Below are 8,334 nucleotides of genomic sequence, written 5' to 3' on the forward strand. Positions count from 1 at the left end.
CCGCGAGACTCCGGTCCCGTCTCGGCACGCCTCGTTCCCCGGGCCTCTCCCCTAAGCCGTGGGTGTCGGAGTGCGCGCAGCAGGACCGCACCTCAGCCGCCCTCCCTCGGCCTCCCTCGCGGAGGGGGGCCGAGCCGTCCCAGAAAACGCCAGGGGGACGGCTGCCCGATGGCCACTGGACCCTGCTGAGCCCACCCCGGGCAGGGCATACCCGGAGAGCGGACACCCGGAGGAAGGCAGCGGGACCTCCGGGCTGGTGGGCGGACCCCGACGGGCCGCCTGGCGGAGCCCCTTCGTAGGCTGAGCGTAAAATTGACAGAGTCCCGATTGACATGCCCGGGGGGCTAAGCGTGGGTCCCTGCATCCCAGGCAGGGCGCGCCCACCCCGGGCACGGGATCCCCGAACCCGGAGCGGTGGAGGGGTCGGTGGTCACGAAGGGCCCTAGGGAGGGCGGCCGGGTGGTCCGGCAGGAAGCGCAACCGTGTCTCGGTGCGGGAGAACAGGGTCCTCGAGGCTGCCAGCGAGACTCCGGTCCCGACTCGGCACGCCTCGTTCCCCGGGCCTCTCCCCTAAGCCGTGGGTGTCGGAGTGCGCGCAGCAGGACCGCACCTCAGCCGCCCTCCCTCGGCCTCCCTCGTGGAGGGGGCCGAGCCGTCCCAGAAAACGCCAGGGGGACGGCTGCCCGACGGCCACTGGACCCCGCTGAGCCTACCCCGGGCAGGGGATCCCCGGAGAGCGGACACCCGGAGGAAGGCATTCGGACCGCCGGGCGGGTGGGCGGACCCCGACGGGCCGCCCGGCGGAGCCCCTTCGTAGGCTGAGCGTAAAATTGACAGAGTCCCGATCGACAAGCCAGGGGGGCTAAGCGTGGGTCCCTGCATCCCAGGCAGGGCGCGCCCACCCCGGGCACGGGATCCCCGAACCCTGAGCGGTGGAGGGGTCGGTGGTCACGAAGGGCCCTAGGGAGGGCGGCCGGGTGGTCCGGCAGGAAGCGCAACCGTGTCTCGGTGCGGGAGAACAGGGTCCTCGAGGCTGCCAGCGAGACTCCGGTCCCGACTCGGCACGCCTCGTTCCCCGGGCCTCTCCCCTAAGCCGTGGGTGTCGGAGTGCGCGCAGCAGGACCACACCTCAGCCGCCCTCCCTCGGCCTCCCTCGTGGAGGGGGCCGAGCCGTCCCAGAAAACGCCAGGGGGACGGCTGCCCGACGGCCACTGGACCCCGCTGAGCCTACCCCGGGCAGGGGATCCCCGGAGAGCGGACACCCGGAGGAAGGCATTCGGACCGCCGGGCGGGTGGGCGGACCCCGACGGGCCGCCCGGCGGAGCCCCTTCGTAGGCTGAGCGTAAAATTGACAGAGTCCCGATCGACAAGCCAGGGGGGCTAAGCGTGGGTCCCTGCATCCCAGGCAGGGCGCGCCCACCCCGGGCACGGGATCCCCGAACCCTGAGCGGTGGAGGGGTCGGTGGTCACGAAGGGCCCTAGGGAGGGCGGCCGGGTGGTCCGGCAGGAAGCGCAACCGTGTCTCGGTGCGGGAGAACAGGGTCCTCGAGGCTGCCAGCGAGACTCCGGTCCCGACTCGGCACGCCTCGTTCCCCGGGCCTCTCCCCTAAGCCGTGGGTGTCGGAGTGCGCGCAGCAGGACCACACCTCAGCCGCCCTCCCTCGGCCTCCCTCGTGGAGGGGGCCGAGCCGTCCCAGAAAACGCCAGGGGGACGGCTGCCCGACGGCCACTGGACCCCGCTGAGCCTACCCCGGGCAGGGGATCCCCGGAGAGCGGACACCCGGAGGAAGGCATTCGGACCGCCGGGCGGGTGGGCGGACCCCGACGGGCCGCCCGGCGGAGCCCCTTCGTAGGCTGAGCGTAAAATTGACAGAGTCCCGATCGACAAGCCAGGGGGGCTAAGCGTGGGTCCCTGCATCCCAGGCAGGGCGCGCCCACCCCGGGCACGGGATCCCCGAACCCTGAGCGGTGGAGGGGTCGGTGGTCACGAAGGGCCCTAGGGAGGGCGGCCGGGTGGTCCGGCAGGAAGCGCAACCGTGTCTCGGTGCGGGAGAACAGGGTCCTCGAGGCTGCCAGCGAGACTCCGGTCCCGACTCGGCACGCCTCGTTCCCCGGGCCTCTCCCCTAAGCCGTGGGTGTCGGAGTGCGCGCAGCAGGACCACACCTCAGCCGCCCTCCCTCGGCCTCCCTCGCGGAGGGGGGTCGAGCCGTCCCAGAAAACGCCAGGCGGACGGCTGCCCGACGGCCACTTGACCCCGCTGAGCCTACCCCGGGCAGGGGATCCCCGGAGAGCGGACACCCCGAGGAAGGCAGTGGGACCGCCGGGCGGGTGGGCGGACCCCGACGGGCCGCCCGGCGGAGCCCCTTCGTAGGCTGAGCGTAAAATTGACAGAGTCCCGATCGACATGCCAGGGGGGCTAGGCGTGGGTCCCTGCATCCCAGGCAGGGCGCGCCCACCCCGGGCACGGGATCCCCGAACCCGGAGCGGTGGAGGGGTCGGTGGTCACGAAGGGCCCTAGGGAGGGCGGCCGGGTGGTCCGGCAGGAAGCGCAACCGTGTCTCGGTGCGGGAGAACAGGGTCCTCGAGGCTGCCCGCGAGACTCCGGTCCCGTGTCGGCACGCATCGTTCCCCGGGCCTCTCCCCTAAGCTGTGGGCATCGGAGTGCGCGCAGCAGGACCGCACCTAAGCTGCCCTCCCTCGGCCTCCCTCACGGAGGGGGGCTGAGCCGTCCCAGAACACGCGAGCGGGATGGCTGCCTGACGGCCACTGGACCCCCCTCGCCCACCCTGGGCTTGGGAGTCCCGGAGAGCGGACACCCGGAGGAAGGCAGCGGGACCGCCGGGCGGGTGGGCGGACCCCGTCGGGACGCCCGGCGGAGCTCCTTCATAGGCTGAGCGTAACATTGACAAGGTCGAGATCGCTGTGCGCGGGGTGTTTGGGACCGGTCCCTGGACCCCCGGGAGGGTTCGCACACCCCGCGCATGGTATCCCCAGAGAGGGCACTACCGGAGGAAGGCAGCGGGACCACCGGGTGGGTGTGCGAACCCGCACGGGCGGTGCAGCGTGGCCCCGAAGTAGGCTGAGCGTAACATTGACAAGGTCGAGATCGCTGTGCGCGGGGTGTTTGGGACCGGTCCCTGGACCCCCGGGAGGGTTCGCCCACCCCGCGCATGGTATCCCCAGAGAGGGCACACCCGGAGGAAGGCAGCGGGACCACCGGGTGGGTGCGCGAACCCGCACGGGCGGTGCAGCGTGGCCCCGAAGTAGGCTGAGCGTAACATTGACAAGGTCGAGATCGCTGTGCGCGGGGTGTTTGGCACCGGTCCCTGGACCCCCGGGATGGTTCGCACACCCCGCGCATGGTATCCCCGGAGAGGGCACACCCGGAGGAAGGCAGCGGGACCACCGGGTGGGTGCGCGAACCCGCACGGGCGGTGCAGCGTGGCCCCGAAGTAGGCTGAGCGTAACATTGACAAGGTCGAGATCGCTGTGCGCGGGGTGTTTGGGACCGGTCCCTGGACCCCCGGGAGGGTTCGCACACCCCGCGCATGGTATCCCCAGAGAGGGCACACCCGGAGGAAGGCAGCGGGACCACCGGGTGGGTGCGCGAACCCGCACGGGCGGTGCAGCGTGGCCCCGAAGTAGGCTGAGCGTAACATTGACAAGGTCGAGATCGCTGTGCGCGGGGTGTTTGGGACCGGTCCCTGGACCCCCGGGAGGGTTCGCCCACCCCGCGCATGGTATCCCCAGAGAGGGCACACCCGGAGGAAGGCAGCGGGACCACCGGGTGGGTGCGCGAACCCGCACGGGCGGTGCAGCGTGGCCCCGAAGTAGGCTGAGCGTAACATTGACAAGGTCGAGATCGCTGTGCGCGGGGTGTTTGGGACCGGTCCCTGGACCCCCGGGAGGGTTCGCCCACCCCGCGCATGGTATCCCCAGAGAGGGCACACCCGGAGGAAGGCAGCGGGACCACCGGGTGGGTGCGCGAACCCGCACGGGCGGTGCAGCGTGGCCCCAAAGTAGGCTGAGCGTAACATTGACAAGGTCGAGATCGCTGTGCGCGGGGTGTTTGGGACCGGTCCCTGGACCCCCGGGAGGGTTCGCCCACCCCGCGCATGGTATCCCCAGAGAGGGCACACCCGGAGGAAGGCAGCGGGACCACCGGGTGGGTGCGCGAACCCGCACGGGCGGTGCAGCGTGGCCCCGAAGTAGGCTGAGCGTAACATTGACAAGGTCGAGATCGCTGTGCGCGGGGTGTTTGGGACCGGTCCCTGGACCCCCGGGAGGGTTCGCCCACCCCGCGCATGGTATCCCCGGAGAGGGCACACCCGGAGGAAGGCAGCGGGACCACCGGGTGGGTGCGCGAACCCGCACGGGCGGTGCAGCGTGGCCCCAAAGTAGGCTGAGCGTAACATTGACAAGGTCGAGATCGCTGTGCGCGGGGTGTTTGGGACCGGTCCCTGGACCCCCGGGAGGGTTCGCCCACCCCGCGCATGGTATCCCCAGAGAGGGCACACCCGGAGGAAGGCAGCGGGACCACCGGGTGGGTGCGCGAACCCGCACGGGCGGTGCAGCGTGGCCCCGAAGTAGGCTGAGCGTAACATTGACAAGGTCGAGATCGCTGTGTGCGGGGTGTTTGGGACCGGTCCCTGGACCCCCGGGAGGGTTCGCCCACCCCGCGCATGGTATCCCCGGAGAGGGCACACCCGGAGGAAGGCAGCGGGACCACCGGGTGGGTGCGCGAACCCGCACGGGCGGTGCAGCGTGGCCCCGAAGTAGGCTGAGCGTAACATTGACAAGGTCGAGATCGCTGTGCGCGGGGTGTTTGGGACCGGTCCCTGGACCCCCGGGAGGGTTCGCCCACCCCGCGCATGGTATCCCCAGAGAGGGCACACCCGGAGGAAGGCAGCGGGACCACCGGGTGGGTGCGCGAACCCGCACGGGCGGTGCAGCGTGGCCCCGAAGTAGGCTGAGCGTAACATTGACAAGGTCGAGATCGCTGTGCGCGGGGTGTTTGGGACCGGTCCCTGGACCCCCGGGAGGGTTCGCCCACCCCGCGCATGGTATCCCCAGAGAGGGCACACCCGGAGGAAGGCAGCGGGACCACCGGGTGGGTGCGCGAACCCGCACGGGCGGTGCAGCGTGGCCCCGAAGTAGGCTGAGCGTAACATTGACAAGGTCGAGATCGCTGTGCGCGGGGTGTTTGGGACCGGTCCCTGGACCCCCGGGAGGGTTCGCCCACCCCGCGCATGGTATCCCCGGAGAGGGCACACCCGGAGGAAGGCAGCGGGACCACCGGGTGGGTGCGCGAACCCGCACGGGCGGTGCAGCGTGGCCCCAAAGTAGGCTGAGCGTAACATTGACAAGGTCGAGATCGCTGTGCGCGGGGTGTTTGGGACCGGTCCCTGGACCCCCGGGAGGGTTCGCCCACCCCGCGCATGGTATCCCCAGAGAGGGCACACCCGGAGGAAGGCAGCGGGACCACCGGGTGGGTGCGCGAACCCGCACGGGCGGTGCAGCGTGGCCCCGAAGTAGGCTGAGCGTAACATTGACAAGGTCGAGATCGCTGTGTGCGGGGTGTTTGGGACCGGTCCCTGGACCCCCGGGAGGGTTCGCCCACCCCGCGCATGGTATCCCCGGAGAGGGCACACCCGGAGGAAGGCAGCGGGACCACCGGGTGGGTGCGCGAACCCGCACGGGCGGTGCAGCGTGGCCCCGAAGTAGGCTGAGCGTAACATTCACAAGGTCGAGATCGCTGTGTGCGGGGTGTTTGGCACCGGTCCCTGGACCCCCGGGAGGGTTCGCCCACCCCGCGCATGGTATCCCCGGAGAGGGCACACCCAGAGGAAGGCAGCGGCACCGGCGGGCGGGTGTGCGGACCCCGTCGGGACGCACGACAGTGCTTCAGGCCGACCTTCTTAGGCTGAGCGACAAAGTCCCGATTGACGTGTGTGTCCCTGTGCCCAGGCAGGGTGCACCGTCCTTGGGCACAGGATCGTCGACGCGGCCCCCCCCCCCCCGCGGCGGGGAAGGGGAAGCGTCGACATTTGCGACATAGTCGAGCGAGGACGACGTCCGGTCGGCCGAGGGCCCCCGATGCCCCTGGACCCCCCCCCGGGGTGGGCCAGACGGAAAAATGTCAAAGTCTGGTTGTCGGCCAGGGGTAAGTGTGTGTCCCTGTGCCCAGGCAGGGTGCACCAAACCCGGGCGAGGCCTCCGGAAGGGTCCCCTGACAGACTTCCAGGCCTCGGGACTTTTGACAGAGAACCAGGGCGGGAGGCGCGGGTCCCTGTACCCAGGCAGGGCGCGCTATCCTTGGGCACAGGATCGTCGACGCGGACCCCCCCGCGGCGGGGAAGGGGAAGCGTCGACATATTCGACATAGTCGAGCGAGGACGACGTCCGGTCGGCCGAGGGCCCCCGATGCCCCTGGACCCCCCGGGGTGGGCCAGACGGAAAAATGTCAAAGTCTGGTTGTCGGCCAGGGGTAAGTGTGTGTCCCTGTGCCCAGGCAGGGTGCACCAAACCCGGGCGAGGCCTCCGGAAGGGTCCCCTGACAGACTTCCAGGCCTCGGGACTTTTGACAGAGAACCAGGGCGGGAGGCGCGGGTCCCTGTACCCAGGCAGGGCGCGCTATCCTTGGGCACAGGATCGTCGACGCGGACCCCCCCGCGGCGGGGAAGGGGAAGCGTCGACATATTCGACATAGTCGAGCGAGGACGACGTCCGGTCGGCCGAGGGCCCCCGATGCCCCTGGACCCCCCGGGGTGGGCCAGACGGAAAAATGTCAAAGTCTGGTTGTCGGCCAGGGGTAAGTATGTGTCCCTGTGCCCAGGCAGGGTGCACCAAACCCGGGCGAGGCCTCCGGAAGGGTCCCCTGACAGACTTCCAGGCCTCGGGACTTTTGACAGAGAACCAGGGCGGGAGGCGCGGGTCCCTGTACCCAGGCAGGGCGCGCTATCCTTGGGCACAGGATTGTCGACGCGGACCCCCCCCGCGGCGGGGAAGGGGAAGCGTCGACATATTCGACATAGTCGAGCGAGGACGACGTCCGGTCGGCCGAGGGCCCCCGATGCCCCTGGACCCCCCGGGGTGGGCCAGACGGAAAAATGTCAAAGTCTGGTTGTCAGCCAGGGGTAAGTGTGTGTCCCTGTGCCCAGGCAGGGTGCACCAAACCCGGGCGAGGCCTCCGGAAGGGTCCCCTGACAGACTTCCAGGCCTCGGGACTTTTGACAGAGAACCAGGGCGGGAGGCGCGGGTCCCTGTACCCAGGCAGGGCGCGCTATCCTTGGGCACAGGATCGTCGACGCGGACCCCCCCGCGGCGGGGAAGGGGAAGCGTCGACATATTCGACATAGTCGAGCGAGGACGACGTCCGGTCGGCCGAGGGCCCCCGATGCCCCTGGACCCCCCGGGGTGGGCCAGACGGAAAAATGTCAAAGTCTGGTTGTCGGCCAGGGGTAAGTGTGTGTCCCTGTGCCCAGGCAGGGTGCACCAAACCCGGGCGAGGCCTCCGGAAGGGTCCCCTGACAGACTTCCAGGCCTCGGGACTTTTGACAGAGAACCAGGGCGGGAGGCGCGGGTCCCTGTACCCAGGCAGGGCGCGCTATCCTTGGGCACAGGATCGTCGACGCGGACCCCCCCGCGGCGGGGAAGGGGAAGCGTCGACATATTCGACATAGTCGAGCGAGGACGACGTCCGGTCGGCCGAGGGCCCCCGATGCCCCTGGACCCCCCGGGGTGGGCCAGACGGAAAAATGTCAAAGTCTGGTTGTCGGCCAGGGGTAAGTATGTGTCCCTGTGCCCAGGCAGGGTGCACCAAACCCGGGCGAGGCCTCCGGAAGGGTCCCCTGACAGACTTCCAGGCCTCGGGACTTTTGACAGAGAACCAGGGCGGGAGGCGCGGGTTCCTGTACCCAGGCAGGGCGCGCTATCCTTGGGCACAGGATCGTCGACGCGGACCCCCCCGCGGCGGGGAAGGGGAAGCGTCGACATATGCGACATAGTCGAGCGAGGACGACGTCCGGTCGGCCGGTGCCGACGCGCCGACCCGGCCCCCATGGAGTCGAGGGAAAATGTTAAAAGTCTGGTGGTTGGCCCGTGGGAAGTGTGTATCCTTGTGCCCAGGCAGGGTGCACTGAACCTGGGCAAGTCATCTGGAAGGGTCCCCTGACAGACCTCCAGACATGATGATTATCTCAAAACTGAGAACCACTATGAGATCGGATTTGAAAGCCGAATCCAGGCGACAGTTCCATGAGCTGGGCATGTCGGAGTGGTACGCGTTCATAAAAGTGTATCACAGCATCGCGACCGGGTACCTTCGAACGGCC

This window comes from Hyla sarda, assembly GCF_029499605.1.
Source record: "Hyla sarda isolate aHylSar1 chromosome 1 unlocalized genomic scaffold, aHylSar1.hap1 SUPER_1_unloc_24, whole genome shotgun sequence".
Classification (NCBI taxonomy): domain Eukaryota; kingdom Metazoa; phylum Chordata; class Amphibia; order Anura; family Hylidae; genus Hyla; species Hyla sarda.